Genomic DNA, 13,837 nt, shown 5'->3' with positions numbered 1-13,837 from the left:
TTGACGGGTGACCTTGGCGAGCGGCGACCGAGGGAATTGAACCGTGCTCGGCACGGTAGGTAACGTTGTCTAGTTACTTTTTTTTTGAACACAACGTTGTCTAGTTACTAAAGCATCCCTCCGTTGTTCATCGGTAGTCATTATGGACCGGGGACATGAGGGAAATTTCCTAGGGCTGGAATTTTGGCCGCCAGATACTTCGACTCAAAACGCGGAGGCTCGACTGGTTGGGGTTGCCTAATGTGTGTACCACGCACGCCACCAGAAGGACACGAGCCCGGTTTTTATTTTTTTTATTTTTTTAGGATCAACACCAGCCAAGGTCTGCCTGGTACGCTGTTGGGTCCTACCATTCGAGAATATGAAAGGAACCTTTTAAGTTGCCGAACGAATCTATGTGTATTACAATGCCCGTATTATCCTTGCAAATACTAATCTCAACGTGGTAATTGATTTATGACGAGTTGTTGAATTAGAGTGAGTTTGTGATATAGTGATCTCAACGTGGATTTCACATTTCATGGTATCCCTGCTAACTTTTTCAATGCAAATTCAAATTTAAAAGATGAACAATATGAAGGTGAGAAAACTTTGTATGTATCAAGCATATGACCACACACACACATAGAGACACCCACACACGAACACAACAACCATCCAATAAGTATAGTGCATCTATTTTTCCAAACCATGCATGTATGACACGAATTCAAAAATACTCCTTCTGTTCCTAAATATTAGTATTTTAGAGATTTCAACAAGCGACTACATACGGAGCAAAATGAGTGAATCTACACTCTAAAATATGTCTATATACATCCGTATGTGCCAGTCCACTTGAAATCTCTAAAAAGACTAATATTTAGGAACGAAGGGAGTAAAATGTAAGAGCATGGTCCTCAATTCAATATTTAAAACGAACATGAAACTGAAACATGAATATTAAGTCTAGTACTACAGTACATGCAAATGTTGTGTTTAATTAGGCGGAGCTATGATTGTCGGGGGTCACCCCCTCGACCTTAGATAAAATTGTGAAGCTCTATTTAGGGTTGTTTAGATTATATTTGTCCCCACCCTCCCAACCACCGATTGGTTGTGCTCCCCCACCCCTCCTCCCCGGCAGAATATCATGTGCCCCCATCCTTAGATGCTATATGTCGATACGAGTTGCTTGGAGCTTGTAGATCTGAGATATAGCAGCTCACATGATGTCTTAATATTTTTACAGGAAACCTTGATGAGTTTGAGAATTGCACACAACTTGTACAAAAACTACTCAGATGCCCTTGGATCCCATATCCAACGACCTCGAAGCTCGTATCACTGTAGCATCTAAGATGAAGGAGGACATCATATTCTCCTGTATGTAAGAATATCATGTGCTACCACACCTTAGATGCTTTGGTGATACAAGCTCTTCGGAGCCGTTGGATTTGTGACCCAACGCCTCCTCGGTGGTTCGAATGGTTTTTTGTAGAAAAGCCCCCAAAGAGTTCGGCCACTGCTTACAAGCACAAAGACTGCTCAGATGCCATTGGATCTCAGATCAAACGACCTCGAAGCTCATATCATCGTAGCATCCAAGCTGCGAGAGCACCTTATGTTTTCTCGCACGGGAGAATATGAGGTGCTCCCGCACCGTAGATTCTATGGTGATACGAGTTCACGGAGATCTAACGGCCCACAGTAGGAGGTTTGAATGTTTTTGCAATATACGGCTGAGAGAGTTTGGGAATTGCGCAGAAAATACAAGTACTACGCATGCGCCATCTGATCATTGATCATACGACCTAGATGCTCATATCACCGTAGCGGGTAATTAAGCTACGGGGAGCACCTAATATGAGCAACGGGGAGCCATTGGATCCAAGATGCAGCGGCACACACGAGGCCTGAATGTTTTATTTGCAAAAAACCTTTGGAGAGTTTGGAAATTGCGCATAATTACAAAGACTACTCCCAAGCAATTGGATCTCATTTCCAACGGTGTAAAAACTCGTATCACCATAGCATCTAAGCTGCGGGGTGGATGTGATATTCTATGCCGCTGTCATTTTTGTTCGTAAACTTGCAAAATACGTGTAACTTGTGCCGTTACTTGTCTAACCGCGCAAAGTGTTTGTTCAAAAAAACCATCCTACACTGAAATATCGGAACAACACACGGGGGTTCCACTTGTCATTAATCAAATTTGGACCTAAAACTAACAAATCTGAAAGACGAGATTCGAACTGGCAACCTGGACTACAAAGCGTAAGTCGATAGCCTGAAATGACAACGGTTGTTGGCTTTGTCCCATAACTTGATTTTATAAAGTATTACGTTGAGTAGAGTAGAGGGAGTGCCTCGTCTACACGTGCATGACCGTTGACTCACTTACTGGTGGGTCCCAGGTCTGCGATCTCTCTCTTCTCTCCATCGTCTAACCTTTGCATGGGCACACACGAAGAGCGACGCTAGCTTGCCGTGGTGTTATTACAACTAAAAAAAAGCTTGGAAAATAGAAGAATCGCCTAGAACAAGAGACGTTGTGGCTGGTCGAGACGGAGCTAACCACATCTATCCTCCGTGCCATGTTAGCATGATGAAGCTGTGTGGCTAGTGGGGTGTTTTCGACCGACTGGCTGGGTCCTGAGGTCGAACCATAGGTACTACGTCTGATACAGTAATTTTTTTCACACACATTTTTCCTCCGTGCCGAGACATGGCACACCCTACCGCGCGGTTTCGGGGTCCTCCCGGGTGGTGCACGCATATATTCTTCCTGACGTGGGACGCCCTACCGCGCATTTTCGCCGAAGCAAGTAAATAAATGAGTCGTCAAATCACGAAAGACCACTTTTCCCGCCGAGTACATCAGTGAAGCACGGTGGCTAGTTAGTTGGGCTAGTTCGACCGATTAGCTAGGGCGCCGCCACATTTGTTTTTCACCCCTTTTTTATCTACTTGCCAGCAGGTAAATTTAAACATCCACCGCGGCGTTGCTCTGGTGTTTGAGTGCGGCAGGATTTTTAATTTTTTGATTGACGGGAGCAGGCGCGACAGGATTTTTAATTTTTTGATTGACGGGAGCAGGCGCGGCAGCAATTAGTCACGATGAATCCGCCTGTAATACCCATTGCTCCCTGATGTCAGAAGCCGTCGACTGGTGTTTTACCATGGTGAAAACCAAAAGATTCCCTGCTCCTTGGCTGGCTCCCTCCGCCTTCCCGTAGATTGCATTGCCTTTCAGTCGTTTTGCCCCCTGCATCACCAACGTCGTGCGCCTCGAGAAGCAGAGGGACTTCGGTGGTGTTTAGGCACCCTCTGCATGGGCATGTCCATGTCTCGGCGCAACATGACCGTTGGATCAACTCAGACGGTGCAGATTAGTCACTGTAGCACAAAGCGTGTGGGTGTGTTTGGTTGCATTCTCATCTCAATATAGTGTGTAAGTCACCTTACGAAAACCAAATAATCCCAAAACACTTAGGCATGGTACATTAACTCCCTCCCCATTTCTTGTTTTGTGACATATCAACCAATAAGAGACGTGGGCCGTGCATGCTTTCAATGACTTGAGACTAATAAACATGACATGCAGTGGTTAGTTCACTGCATGCAATGCTATTAATTAGCAAAAAGACATTAAGTTTTCTCGTTTTCCTCTCCACCTTGGTCGCAGTGCACAATGTAAGATGACTTACACACCTAGACGGAGTAGTTGTTTCCTCTTCGTGTATTTGTGTTAACCTACTAGTGTGGACTCATGCACCCTTCATGCACTCTGCCAAACACCCAAAAGTGGGTCGACAAGGGAACTTTTGCTCCCATCCCGTGCACCCTTCATACACCCTGCCTAACACTATTCGTGCTTCATATGGTTCATGTTTCGTGGAGTACTGTAGCACCGTACTCTCCATGCGCTGTAGACCTAGTTCTGTTAACATTGATCTCACCATTCATTCTCGACCGGACAGTCGAGAAAGCGGTACTATGTTACTACATTACTGTTCATATAGTTGACATGCGCACAACATCATTTGTTATCGTCATATCTTACTACACTAGCAACAAGATTATGTAGTACCAACGTATGAACCACTGCACATGCCTAGTAGTAGGAGCACTGTGTATGTTCAAGTGGATGCCGTGTTTCGCACTCCTCCGTCGTAAGAGTGGAAACGCTTGCTGTAATCATTTTTTTCTTCAGAAAAACAGTGGACACGCTCTAGCGTGCGAATCCTCCTCCAGCCACGCACTAAATTACTCACTTTCGCCGACGTGTGGGACAGCCAGCATCGGGGTCCACCAGCCATGCACTAAATTACTCCGTAGTAGAGTGACGGTAGACTACCCCGATCGAAGCGCCGCAGTAATGCCCAATGAGCCATCAAATCACAAACCCCCTCCTTTCCAGCAGTAAGTTGGACGAACGAAGCAACCATCATTTCACTCTTCTCTCTCATCTTCCTCTCTACCCAACCCTTGCTTCTCCCTCATCTTGTTCCTCATTTCTTCAAGAAAACCCCGACCTGCTTCTGCCATTGTTCTTCTCTCCCAAAGAAGGAAAGGTGAGCACATCAATGGTGTTGATTCTGGCCAAGGCCCGGTCTTGCAACCCCGAGACTGATCCTATAACTCCCTCTCTTTTCTTTTATTTCTATTTGACAGTTTCTTGATGGACGCTGGAGCACCGGCCGAAGTGATGTCTATGGCTCTGGCCAAAACCGTCGAGGCTCATGGTATGAAGAAGCGCAAGCAAGCACTCCGCCAAGACTACCACAGACAAGCTCAAAGCCATCGCCCTGTCCAAGGCCCCCTCTCCGGGATCCCTCATTAAGCATGTCCAGGTATTATCTCTTCTTGATGATCTTTTTCTCGATCTTGATCGTGTTTTTTCATCTAACACGCAGTACTAGTACTAGTAGTAGAACTTTCTGGGTGATCTTGCATGTGATTTTTGTGTGCCAAATGACGGTTCTAAATTCCTCTTTTGACCAAAACATGCGAGAGGTTGACACTGATTTCTTATAGATTACTTTCAACTACTCCCTCTGTCCCAAATTTCATGTCTTAGATTTGTCTAGATACGGATGTATCTAATACTAAAATGTGACTTGATACATCCGTATCTAGACAAATCTAAGACAAGAATTTTGGGACGGAGGGGGTACTTTATGAACATCAATGCTACCTTTGAAGAGGGTATATTTGCCTCAGTAACTTGTGTTATGGATATTGCAAGTAATCCCTCTGCTCTCATGCCTTTGAAGACATGTTCTAGTGTCTTTGTTCACTCATTTCTGTGCGTATATGTAGTCATATATGGAGTATAATATCGAAAATCATCTTATATTTCTGAACGGAGGTAGTAATAAAATATGGTTTCTGTTTGAATTAGAACCAGGTCCGCGGTGGAGATGAAGTTCTCAAAGTCATGCCGTGTGAACCGGAAGACCCGAGGATGAGTTCTACTGCTAAACTATCCAGTTGCTGTGTCCTTGTCGCCACGTGTCCTGAACTAGTGTTTTCCTGTAGCATTGTTGTCAGGCGTGTTCTCGAGGCTGTACTTGACCACAACAATTTCCTGGTTGTGCCTTCGATTACGAAGGGTGTGGTTCTTGTAAAGCTTCCCAACAAATCTGAAGCGGCCTGTCTTCATGATCATGTTTATGAGTGGAAAGACCACTCTGTTAGGTTCTCCAAGGTTGACAAGATGGTGATGGTGCATGTAGACATCTCTCACGAAGTCCACGGCCTAGTCAGTTATGCGGGGTTCATCCCGTAGGTCGGTGGCAAGAAATAGTCTGCAGAGTTTAATTAGTGCAACTTTGCTTGTCTGTAGTAAGTACTATTGTTCAGTACTTGATTTGTGTTTGTGAACCCTGTATTGTTTATTAGTACTGCCGCTTTTGGTGTGTGGTCAGTCCTGAGAACGGTCTATGTTAATGTCTGTCCACTCAATTCAGTCTGTATATTTTGAAGTATCCAAATCATCTTTTTTGGGAGGACGGTTTATCAATTATGGTTACACTCCAATATCTGTATGCATTGCAGGGTTTATCGCACCCACCAGGATTTGTAGTCCCATGGATGTTCGGTCCATACGATTTGTCACGACCTTTGGACTGTCCTGCTTGTGGGAGTAGGCAGGGGCCCTGCATGCCACCCGTAGTTGGACGATCAATCTTCTGTTTAGTACTTCAACATAGTGATTTCCTGGTAAGGATTCACACGTGTCACATCAAGTAAATCTTATTGATTTACTGTCTAAATCTTATTGATTTAATGTCATGTTTTCTTTCTTTTCCATCAATTTTACGATGCAGGTTTTGCCAACATTCATCACAGAATAAACCGTTTGGTTTGCTCTACGATGGGTATTTTTGCAGGTTTCACTTCTTATGTCGTGTCAGTAACAAAGGCACTATCCATCACTTATATTACTGGAAAAAATTGGATCAGTATGTTGTCTGAGTACAAGCTGAATCCCTATGATGAACTGCAGTTTGGTTTAACTAAAACGCCACAATTAGTCCTTCTCGCGTTTAAAAGAAATGAAGAAAAAAATTGGATCACGGTCACGAAGCCTAGTCAAGTTAGAAAGCCGATCATAGCAGACCAGACACGATCGCCGCTGTCTCGCACATCGGTACCACCTTCAGCAATGGATCGAGCACCGGCAGTTGCTCTAGCACTGACAGCGGCAGCAGCTCAGTCTGATCTAGCTAAGGATTGGGCACCGACCGCGTCAGTGGATCAGGCTGATCTACCGGAGGATCGGGCATCGACACTGGCACCTGCTCCGACACCGGCACCAGCTCTACAAGGAGCACCATCTCCGGCACCTGCACCAACACTTGCACTTGCATATGCTCCGGCCCGTGCAGCGGCAACCGAACAAGCAGTTGCACCGGCAACAGATTGGGCTGCAGTTCGCACTTCATATACCAAAGTCCTTACAAAAACCGACATGTCCACCTTCTTGGTAAGCATTGGCCGCCCAAGTGTTTCGTTCTTTTTTATTTCCATGTTGTTTCACATGATTCAATGTGTTGATCTAACTGTAAGGAGAGCTTGTCCAAATCAACTTTGAAATTCTTCAGTACTGCCGAACTGATCTATCCGCCGAGAGATTTTGATGTAATACTCTGGCATGGTGAAACAAGTGTCCTGTGTGTATAAGTAGTACGACAGTATCATTGATAGAATTGCAACTTTGATTGCTGGTTAGGAACTGTCGTTTGATTTCATTCCAACAGCTGTTGTGCTTTATTCAATTTTGTGTATTTGCCTTGCGACAACATCTAAAACCAGCGCCGTACCGACCGCTTGCAATATGAAAAGCGCTGAGGTAGAACACATGGGCCCCCAAACATGCAGGCCCACCGGCCTATGGCCCAAAGTCAAGAACCGTGAGCCTGTATGAGTATTTCTCAGCTGAACCCCCATAATGCACGTGCGTTGCACGTAACATCAAGATGCATTTGTATGAGTATTTTATCTTGTGAGAGAAAAAGATGAATGAGGGAAGGCCTTATTTGCAAATGCAGAGAGGTGTGTGGGTACCTTTTTGCAAAATTGCCATAGTTTCCTTCCTATCCGTCAGATATAAATCAGACGGCCTATATTGCAGGATGACAGGCACACCATCATCACCAACTCGTCTATACCGTGTTAAAAAAACTCTGTTTTTTATAATTATATATGTTATATATATTCCCCTTGATTTTTCTTATGTATAAAGTTGTGATATAAAAGATCTTTATATTTCTTTACAGTGGGAATATCTCTCTGTCAAAAATATATTTATGTGTAATAACTAGTTACGCCTGTCTTTCTACTTCCTTGCGCTGATATGTGGGGCATCCGGCAACGGGGTCCACATGCCATATGCACCAAATTAGAGTGCACAACTGCACGGTAGACACACCCCGGTCGTAGCGCCGCATTAATGCCCAATGAGCCGTCAAATCACAAAAACCCCCACCTTTCCAGCTTTAGCAGTAAGCTGGACGGACGAAGCGGCAATATTTCACTTGGCCTGAATCCCTTCTCCCTTGTCTGCTTGTTCAAAGAAAACCCCCGCTCGGCGATTGCATAGGGTTTTCTCATGGAGAACCTGGTACGAATTCTTCATCCATCCCCGATAAATCCAAGTCCCTTGGTCACGGGTACTCCTAGGATGGCAGCCGCCGCCGTTGATGCATTTTTCTTCGTACTGAATCTAGTTTGTTTCATTTGCAGTGCCCAAAGTGCGAGGACCCTACAGGTTTCTGTGCCCTCGGCGAGACGCCACACTTGTTCCTTCTCATCCTAACACAGGATTTTAAAACCCGCACAGTATGTTCCTAGAATCCTCTTTTCAAATCCGGGAGGGTGGGGTTTTTTGAAAATGATGTCGACTAATTTGGAAATTTGGATTTCTATATTTGGATAAAAGGTACTAGTACCATGGTCAACACTGACGTGAAGGAGGAAAGTATTTCTAGATTTGGATATTGGGAATACATTGTGTTCTCATATTATTTTTCCTGCAGTGCATTCCTTCCTCTGCCAGAACACATGTGCTCAAGATGCTCGGCCTTGCCATAACTGAATACACCAGTTTAATGGTAACAGTGAAGACAAGCCATGGATATAAGTTTCGAGTTGGGTTCATGAACCAAGAAGATCGCTGCTTTTTTTATGGCCGAACTTGGATAAACTTTTTCAAGTGTTACGGACTGAAAGTTGGCGCACGAATGTTGATGGAAATAGCAGAACCTGGTCTCATCTTCACTGCGATCTTCCACCCCGACGTCGTTCCAATTGTTCATCCATGTTAGTTTTGTATCTGGTTCTTGCTTGTTGCCTCGATTACTTCTTAATCCACCTATTCTGTCTAACTGATCACAATTTAACTTTAGAAGTAGCAACGAATATCTCACGAAGATGCTACTTCTAACTAATATTTTCTTATAATTGGTGGCACGTGTAGGTTTTTTCAGAGTTAAGTAGGCTGCTCGTTTGTTATTCTGTAACAACTCGGCTGTTATTGATGACATTGAAGTTGACTGGGACAACATCCACAAGTTCCTACACTTTATTGATCGTCTTGAGGTCCTTGTGGGGCGTTTCAATGGTGGAAGGCCACGTGGGATATGTGTGCCACTGCTGCACTCGTTAAACAGGTCCAACTGTGTCGAGAAACTTATGGTACGAGCTATTTTCTGTTATATATGTTGTTCATAAACTATTGCTTATACACAGTTTTACAGCTGTGATCTTCTTGAAACAGAAACTGCCCAGTTCTATTGTTCCTATACAAATGGTCGGGTCAGACTTGCGCTTGGTCACAACATGATGTTTATGTCGACCTACTCCATTTCCCTTGGACATGAAAAGATACTTATTCATGGGTGGTCTCAAATAATGAAGGCCCGTCCATCTTGGAGAATAGGACAGAAGATTATGTTCCTGCTTTTCCATGGATCTAAAGCGAATATCCTGTTTATTGACCACATTGCGAGATGAAGCCGCTTTCAGAAGGTTGTGGATGCGCGGGGTGGCGCCTGGGCCTTGTCCTGGGGCTTGGCGGCCTCACCCTTGGTTAACTGTCGGCAAAGTAGCACTGTTCGAGGCGTGCTTTGTATGGTTGAACCTGTATAAGTACTCATACTGCTTTCAGCTATGGTTGTTAAGTGCCCCTGCTGGTTTCAGTTAAGGTTGTTAAGTACTCCTGCTGCTTTTACAGTCTGTCGTGTTTCTTCAGTCTTGTCTTCCTCCAGCCGCCAAAACCAAACCAGCGCCGGCGGGGCCGCCTGCTTCCGCCTCCCACGGCTGGCTGCGCCTCAGCGCACGCATCGCCGCCCCACCATCTCCTAAATCGTTAACACCGACATCCAAGGCCTCGCCATCGTCCTCCGCGCGCTTTGGTGCGCTCGCCGCGGCGCCGCCCTCTCGCGTTGTCAACATGGTCAACAAACAACAGGAATCGGCAGAAGTACGTGGAGAGGATGACATTAGGTCCCACCATGTCAGCGTATGGAAAAATACAATTCTTCCTCCTAGTGTTTTCCTGACATCTGGGACCCACGACATTATGAGCGTATATAGTCAATAGACAAGAGAACAACACAAGATCGGCTGACACCTGGGACGTAGCAGCTCAAGCAGTATTTTTTTGTTATTGTTGAGACGGAGCAGGGTTTGAACTGGGCTGTGGCCCGTCTAGCCCAGGTTTATATTTTATGTTCACCATGTGACCAGCCCAGCTATTTTTTCTTTGTGAAAATGAGCCCAGTTCATTTTTTCTGAAGAATACCCAATCCAGGCCTACTTATTTTTCTACGCCGTGATGGGTTGCAACTCTTTCAAGACGCCTGCAAATCTTGAAAGTAATATGAAATGGGTTGTAAATATAAAAACAGATGAAAAATTGGCAATTACTTTATAATTTCTGAATTTTTTCACATTTTCAGATTCCTATTTCACTGGGCATTAACCTAATTTAAATATATCTTCAAAGTACTTTAAATCTGGCTCGACATTTTGGTATTAAAAATAGTTTGGAACCCACAGAAATATGCGAAATTGGCCCTGGCCAACCAAAAAAAGGACTGCAATAAATTGCATAAGAAGTCGCAATGAGCTATATATAAATTATTAAAAAAAGAGGGAATGGTCTGACTTATGGGCCTATTAAGTTGATGCGTATGCAAGATTTTTTTGTTATTATATACGTCAGCAAACGATGCTAGCAGACGTAACCGTTGGATGTCAATCCAACGGCCGTCGTGTTTCTTCAATTCTGATCTTCTTGCTCCAACCGCCAAATCCAGCGCCGGCGGGACCGCCTGCTCCCGCCTCCCGTGCAGGCCTCACCGCCCCCTACTACTCCCACCGCTGGGCAGGGCATCCTCTACTCACCCACACCCGCTGTTATTCTGCGACGACGGCAGCCTCACACCGCAACCGAACCAGTGAACCCTCGTACTCCTCTCCGCGTGGGCATCCACTGCCGCGTCTTCCTCGGCTCCGTGTCATCCCCTTCCTAGGCCTCGCCGTCGTCCACCGCCCTGGTGCTCTCGGCGCAGCATGGTCAACGTGGTCAAGGAACGACTTCCATCAGAAGAGTACTGTCGTGGAGAGGCTGATAGCTGGGTCCACGGCAGCTGCAAGGAAGTGCCTGCTTATTACGCGGAAAATAATTATTCCTCCACCTGACAGCAGGGACCCACCGGACGGGCCACCGTATTTGGCGAAAAACGTTTCCCCCCTGACTGTTGGGACCCACCGGACGGGCCACCGTATTTCACGAAAAAAGGTTCCCCCCGCTGTCAGCTCGGACCCACCGGAAGTGCCTTCTTATTACGCACAAAAAAATGAATACTCCCCCTGCTAGTTGGGACCCACCTTGGTGGGAGGCTGACTTGTGGGCCTACTAAGTTGACGGGGATGGAGTGCTTTGTCAACTTAGTCAATAGGAACGATTCTAGCTCCAGTGACCGTAAGATGTCAATCCAACGGCCGTAGTGCTTCTTCAACCTCTGGTCTTCTTGCTCCAGCCGCCCAAAGCAGCGCCGGTCGTGCCGCATGCTCCTGCCTCCCGTGGCCGGCTGTGCTGCCACGGAGGCCTCACCGCCCCTACTATTCCCACCGCCGGCCAGGCCCTGCGGCGGTGGCAGCCTCACACCGCAGCCGAACCAGTGAACCCTCGTACTCCTCTCCGCGCGGGCTTCCACTGCCGCGTCTTCCCCGGCTCCGCGTCGTCCCCTTCCTAGGCCTTGCCGTCGTCCACCGCCCTGGTGCTCTTGGCGCGGCGTGATCAACGTGGTCAAGGAACGACTTCCATCGGAAGAGTACTGTATGTGGAGAGGCTGATAGCTGGGTCCACGGCCGCAGCAAGGAAGTGCCTCCTTATTACACGCAAAATAATTATTCCTCCACCTGACAGCGGGGACCCACCGGACGGGCCACCGTATTTCGCAAAAAAAACGTTTCCCCCTGACTGCTGGGACCCACCAGCTACATCTTCACACACAAGGAAGTGCGTCCGGGCAAAAAAAATGATTCTCCCCCCTGACTGCTGGGACCCACCAGCTACATCTTCGCAGGCAAGGAAGTGCCTGACAGTCGGGACCCACCTGGTCGAAGTGTACGTAGCGTTGTCATTCTGGTCGCGAATGTGTACGTACATACTGGTCGATGTAGAGGCGCGCACGTGTCGTAGTAGAGGCGCACACGTAGCATGTACACGTACGTACAGTGGCCAGGGTGCAAGAAAGTAAATACGGCCACGTACGTACATACGGGCGGGGTCTCGAACGCCTACTCGCGCATATGTACGGCCAGGGCTCGTGTACATGGCTGGGTCGGAACGGAGAAACAGCGTCGTCGTCGTGTTCATGGGGAGGCAACGGAATGCGTCATGTTCATCAGGAGGCAACGGAACGGGTGGGAGCCAACCGGCTTGGACGGAACATCCGATGGAAACGAGGCCTAGCGTACCGCAGAACGGAGGAAACGGCCTTGTGTTCGACCAGCCACGTTCGAAACGGGATCCTGTTCATCGGGAGGGGTCTGGCGTACCGCAAAACGGAGGAAACGGACCTCCTACGGTCGAAACAGGGTCCTGTTGATCGGGAGGGGTGTGGCGTACCGCAAAACGGAGGAAACGGACTTGTGTTGGAGCGCTACAGTCGAAACGGGGGTTCTGTTCATCGGAGGGGTGTGGTGTACCGCAAAACGGGAGTCCACGGGATACTGTTCATCTCCACCGTCGACCCCCTCCAGCCTCCACGGGCTACTGTTCATCCACCGTCGACCTCCTCCAGCCTCCACCTGCGACTGTTCATCCACGGGCTCCTGTTCATCCAGCCTCCACCGCGCGCTACTCCACTGGCTACTGTTCAACCAGCCCTCTTCACGGGCTCCTGTTCAACCACCCCTCCACGGGCTACTGTTCATCCAGCCCTCCACCGTCTACTATTCATCCTGCCCTCCACGGGGTGGTCCTGTTCATCCTACCCTCCACGAGGTCCTGTTCATCCAGCCCCAACCGGCTCGATCGATTGGGGTCCTGTTCATCCAGAGGCAACACCACGGGGTCCTGTTCATCCACCCCCACCGGGAACTGTTCATCCAAACCCCTCGCAATGCTCACTGTTCATCCAGAGGCAGCATCGACCGGCTTCAGTTAGCAGCAGTAGCGAAGGAATCGCTCGATCGAGTCCAGTTAACAGCCATCGATCGATCGCCCGGGTTCAGTAATGCGTAGCCTGCAGTGCAATCGCTCGGGTTCAGTTAGAGCCCAACGCCTCGCACCCACGCGCGTGCGTGTACGAGAGAAATGTGCATCGCTCGGCCCCGATCACCCACCGTAACCGGGAACACCCCGATATTTTCCTCGCCCTTGCTTCTACCACGGTTTTTTCCGTCATGGACGGCCCAAAGAATGTCATGCAGCTGCGTCTCCGGCCCGCCCAGGACGAAAAGCCCATTTTCTGTCATGATTTTTTGTCATAGAAGTAGGACCCCACCACATCTATGATGATACCGTGTTTTGTCATAAGTATTGTCATAGAAGTGTCATAAGTATGGCAGAAAAAAATTTCGTTCGGCCCAAAATGTCACGGATGTCTTTTTTTTTGTAGTGTTACTCCTGCCTCCCCCTTTTTGGAATAGAAATCATGTGGTTATGTTCTCCCAATCCATGAAATATGAGTAAGTTTCGTTAGATCCGTGTAGTGTATTGATTGTTTGAATGGTACAGGTGATAAGTGATTATTTGTTTCATCTGTGCAAATGATTTCTGCTAGTGTTCGTGCTAACAATTCCTAGCGAGGACTTGACAATTGATTTTGAATGA

The sequence above is a fragment of the Triticum aestivum genome, chromosome 4D (assembly GCF_018294505.1).
Source record: "Triticum aestivum cultivar Chinese Spring chromosome 4D, IWGSC CS RefSeq v2.1, whole genome shotgun sequence".
Taxonomy (NCBI): Eukaryota; Viridiplantae; Streptophyta; class Magnoliopsida; order Poales; family Poaceae; genus Triticum; species Triticum aestivum.
This window is presented reverse-complemented; position numbering follows the sequence as displayed.